The following is a 6,000-nucleotide window of genomic DNA, read 5'->3' as shown; positions in this document are numbered from 1 at the left end:
GTAAGCATAAAAAATAAAAATAATAAAATATTAAGACTGTCAAAATTTACTTCATGCTAACATTTAAAAAGAAAATACTAAAAAAAGTGTAGGTGTAATAAACGGAAAGTCCACACTAAATTTTAAAAAATAAAATTAATAAATGTCTATATTAAATACAAAAAATAATAATAATAATAATAATAATAATAAAATATTAAAATTATGAAAGTTTAGCTCATGTTAAATATATTTTTAAATTAAATTTAAATTCATAATAAGTATATAAAGATTTTGTTGACTAAATTATTTAGTTTGTCGCGTTTAACCTTCACGTGTTTATTATTGGAAAAATATATAAAATTGGGTGGAGGATAAAAAATATAAAAAAATTAAATTTTGTATTAGTGGGATATTTTATGAGATTAGTGTGTTTTTGAAAAAATAATAGCTTCTAAATTTTAATTAAATTTTATTCCAACTTTGAAGAGGCAGATGACTACGTCCCACGGTCACCTACTCCTCATATTCAATCAAGTGACACTCCTTCTAACACTCCCTCAAACACTCATTTTATGCCTTCTACAGGCACATCCTCATATCGAGGATATAAAAGAAAAGGGTCCACCATGGACAGAATTGATAAACATTTTGCTTTGTTGAATACAAATCTTTAGCAATGTGTTCCGTCAATGAAGGATTGAAATCAGAATGCCTTTGAGTTGGTTGACATTGCTCGTGCACAAGCAACCGCAACACAAGATATAGCCGCGGAAATTAGACAAAGAAATGACTTATATGTTGAGCATGTACACCATCATCATCACCATGCATCATACCACTACTCTGAGTCTGATATTTGGGCAATATTGGAGGAGCTTAACATTTAGGAAGAGCAGGTCATGGATCAATGCTAAGAGTTTTTATGTGAACATCTAGGAAGAGTTAAGCAACTATTTGGGATGTCATACGAGCATTGCATGACAAAGTTGTTTGCATTTATGACTAGGCGTTGATTTCATATCTCTGCTTCCGCATTACCTTCATGTCTTTCAATTACATGTTGTCCTTTTATTTCATTTGACTTCTTGTATAATTTGTCTGTGTATGTTTCTTATTGGACAATTATGATAAGAACTTTTAGTATTCTAGTTGAGGACTGTTAGTATTGTGTTTTCATTGGACATGTAATATTTTCTTTATGAAGTTGTACTATTGTGTTTGATAACACCTTCTATTCTGTTTATGATATTATGTTAACTTTCATTTACTTATAATTCAGTTTGATATTTGATGTCGTGAACATTTTTTTTATATATTGTAGTCATTGCATTATACATGGCATCACCATCCCAGAAACACCACAAAACCCATAAGGGTAAAACTCGAGCAAAAGATCTTGTCGTTCCTCCTCCCCTAGCAACGGGGATTGAAGAAGTTCTTGATTACTCAAGATACTTTAGTACAAAAAATCAAATGTTGGTGTTTAAAAAAATGTTTCACGGAAGACCAATCTTATCACCAAAAAGCTATGCATTCTCCATTTTTTGCTGCTCCAGCATTTGAATTCCAAAACCTTCTGAATTTCCAAGGTTTATAACCTTTCCTTAGAATGAAACTTCCGTATTATGAGGAGTTGGTAAGAGTATTTTATATAAATGTAAAGATCACACCTATTGGTCACCTCGCCATTGAGATTTGCGGAAGGCGGATACACATTAATCAATCGGATTGGATGAACATTGCCAATCTCAGGGATGACGATGTTAAGTTAACCCCTGGGACGATCCCTGAGGAAGTGAATTTTGATCGAGCATTAGCATTATCGTCCATGATTCGTGAAGATGTTCAAGGTTAAAATGTAAGAAATGTTAGTAGTCTGGAAATGAATGACCAACTATTACATTACACATGGGTGCATATCTTGTGCCCTCGTAGAAGCAACTTCGCACAACTATTGAATGAAGATATTTTCATGTTGTGGTTAATAAAAAATAATGTAATGATTAATTGACCTCATTACATCATGCAACACATGATCAAATATCGGGATAACAATATGCTTCTGCCATATGAAATTTCGATAACACGGATCTTACAGGTGTATGGCTTCGACTTGTCAAATGAGCAAGCAATAATGCTAGGATGGAATCATTACTTTGGAAAAAAAAAGTATGACGAAATTAAATATATTCCAGGTTAATGGTGTATGGCAACTTGGTAGGCCTCACCAGGCAGGCAAAGAAGATGATGAAGAGGATCAATTGGCACACGAAGATGTTCAAGATGGTCAACCCGAGCCCACAATCCCTAATCAAACCGAATTGTTAACCCAAATTTTGACCAAGATAGAAAACATGAATATTTGGTTTGACAGGATGGACCAAATTGAGGATACTCTGAGACATTCGATGTCATCAAGGATATTGATTGTCTTATCATTATGTTATTGTCATTATTATTTTTATTTCTATTTTTCATGTTGAACATTAATAAATTTTTATTGTTACTGTTATTTTTGTCGTTGAACATTGACAAATTGTTATTTAATAGTAAGGTTTTATGGTATTTTTCATGGTACTTATTTAGATAATGATATTGTTTTCAATGCAACTTTTATAACATTTTATTTCTATTATGCATAAATCAAATTTGGGCTCCATAACCTAATACGGAAGTTCAAGAGCATTGGTTAAGTGACCTTCAATGTCTGCGTATCACAACACATCGTCGTCTAGTTGTACCGGGTGTGGTGTGCAAAAACGTGGTACTTTTACCCATGCTACTGGGAGCACAAGTGCCCTTGTTGCTCCTATTTGTGATTGTGGAGAGTTTGTTGTTTTGAGAACAACAACAACAGAAGAACGATTTTAGGATTGCCCCAAGTACAAGGTAAAATTTATTGAATTAACAGATTACAGTGACATGGTCCTATCCTGTAATTTTTTCAAATGGTGCATTGAAGACGTTATCGATGAAAAATATGCAATTATTGTCAGACAACTGAGGATTAAAATGTTATTAATGGGGATGTGTCTTCCTTTTCTAATTAACATTATTATGTTCTTCATTTTTACATAATTTCAAAATTACAAACAAATTCAGATATCTTTATCTCGTTCCGGATCAAATGTAATGTGATTATCATGTGATTATTATTGACTCTTAAAAGTATTGTTAAAAATCTAGCACATATTTATATATTTTAACAAATAATTAATATTCATGCTATGTTTTAAATATCCATTTACTTTTTAAAATATATTAATTTTGTTAATCTATACCGGGGATTCCCCTCTTAACTGCTCTTAATTTTTTTCCTATTTTATCCTTATATTAATATTTAATTTTATTATTGTATTATGGTCATTGTGTCATTTCTTATTCCCCTCTTAACTGCTCTTAATTTTTTTCTCATTTTATCTTTATATTAATATTTAATTTTATTATTGTATTATGATGGCATTTCTTATTTTTTTCTACAATATTTGGTATACGTAGTGGGGCGATTTTGAATTGAAAGAGATTTGGAAAAGCGGTTTTGAATTGAAAGAGACATGGAGGAACAATTATGAATTGAAAGAGAAGTGGAGAAGTGGTTATGAATCGGAAGAGAGGTGGAGGAGTGGTTATGAATTGAAAGAGATAATTTATTTTGAAAATTAATTGCATAATGAGAGGAAGTGTCCGTTTTTATGAGAGAAATAAATATTAGGAAATGTGAGTAGTGGTCAAACGTGAACAATTTTATTATTACTGAGCGGTTACCACTTTCTTTAGTAGTTTTCACCCTCACCATTTACATCTACTTTCTTACGAAAAAGTAGTTTTCACCAGTTATATTCACTTCCTTATAAGGAGTAGTTTTCACCAGTTTCATCCAAAGAAAAAAAAATGGTCATAAATTTTGACACATTTTGAACCCTCTTCCTTCACGCTTCATGTTCTTCTCCTACTCTCACCCGTCTTAGTCCCTCTTCAATCACCACTGTACAACAACAACAACCACTATTGCTTCCTCCTTCTCACACTTCCCAAAGCGTTCGAAGTAGAGACGCGTCTCATTGTTATAGGATTTGAATATTTTTGTTTCTATTGCTTTCTTAATTTTTTTTTATATTTTTGTATGAATCCTAAGCCCAGCTTTGCAGGCAAAGTTTTTATGTCTACTGATGCTTGGATCTATTAGATATTACATAAGTTGGAAGTTTGGTAATTTGTATTTAGTTTATTATTTTATTTTTTTCAACTTCTTTGTCATGGAAGACGTGGATTCAATTGATATGGTGATAGATTCTATAACTTTCAACATACAACCATTTGCATTATGTTTTGACATTTTTTGCTGGTCCATTTCTTTTAAACCTTAATTTTAATCTTGATAACCTTACAAAGTTTGACATTACACCCAAGTTAAATAAAAAATTAATATAAAATTTATACCTATATATAAAGGGGATTCCCCTCTTAACTTCTCTTAATTTTTTTTCTTATTTTATCCTTATATTAATATTTAATTTTATTATTGTATTATGGTCATTGTGTCATTTCTTATTCCCCTCTTAACTGCTCTTAATTTTTTTTCCCATTTTATCCTTATATTAATATTTAATTTTATTATTGTATTATGGTCATTGTGACAATATTTGGTATACGTAGTGGGGCAGTTTTGAATTGAAAGAGAGGTGGAAAAGCGGTTTTGAATTGAAAGAGATGTGGATGAACAATTATGAATTGTAAGAGAGGTGGAGGAGTGGTTATGTATTGAAAGAGATAATTTATTTTGAAAATTAACTGCATCAGAGAGTGTCTGTTGTATGAGAGATAAATAAATTTAATAAAATATTTAAATGGAGCAAATAAATAAATTTAATAAAATATTTAAATGGAGCAACCGTTGGAATTGAAAGAGATAATTTATTTTGAAAATTAATTGCATAATGAGAGGAGTCTCTGTTTTATGGGAGAGAAATAAATATTAAGAAATGTGAGTAGTGGCCAAACGTGAACAATTTACTCTCAAAAGTAGTAATCAAATTGTTCACGTTTGGCCCCATTACTCACATTTCTTAATATTTATTTCTCTTTCATCAAACAGACACTCCTCTCATTATGCAATTAATTTTCAAAATAAATGATCTCTTTCAATTCCAACGATTGGTTCATTTATTTCAAATATTTTATTAAATTTATTTCTCTCTCATACAACAGACACTCTCTCATTTCAAAATAAATTATCTCTTTCAATTCATAACCACTCCTCCATCTCTCTTTCCATTCATAATTGTTCCTCCACATCTCTTTCAATTCAAAATCGCTTTTCCACCTCTCTTTCAATTCAAAACCGTCCCACTACGTATACCAAATATTGTAGAAAAAATAAGAAAAGACACAATGACCATAATACAATAATAAAATTAAATATTAATATAAGGATAAAATGAGGAAAAAATTAAGAGCAGTTAAGAGGGGAATAAGAAATGACACAATGACCATAATACAATAATAAAATTAAATATTAATATAAGGATAAAATAGGAAAAAAAAATTAAGAGCAGTTAAGAGGGGAATCCCCTTTATATATAGGTATAGATTTTATATTAATTTTTTATTTAACTTGGTGTAATGTCGAACTTTGTAAGGTTATCAAGATTAAAATTAAGGTTTGAAAAAAATGAACCAGCAAACAATGTCAAAACATAATGCAAATGGTTGTATGTTGGAAGTTGTAGAATCTATCACCATATCAATTAAATCCACGTCTTCCATGACAAAGAAGTTGAAAAAAATAAAATAATAAACTAAATACAAATTACCAAACTTCCAACTTATGTAATATCTAATAGATCAAAGCATCAGTAGACATAAAAACTTTGCCTGCAAAGCTGGGCTTAGGATTCATACAAAAATATAAAAAAAATTAAGAAAGCAATAGAAACAAAAATGTTCAAATCCTATAACAATGAGACGCGTCTCTACTTCGAACGCTTTGGGAAGTGTGAGAAGGAGGAAGCAATGGTG

This window comes from Phaseolus vulgaris, chromosome 9 (assembly GCF_000499845.2).
Source record: "Phaseolus vulgaris cultivar G19833 chromosome 9, P. vulgaris v2.0, whole genome shotgun sequence".
NCBI lineage: Eukaryota > Viridiplantae > Streptophyta > Magnoliopsida > Fabales > Fabaceae > Phaseolus > Phaseolus vulgaris.
This window is presented reverse-complemented; position numbering follows the sequence as displayed.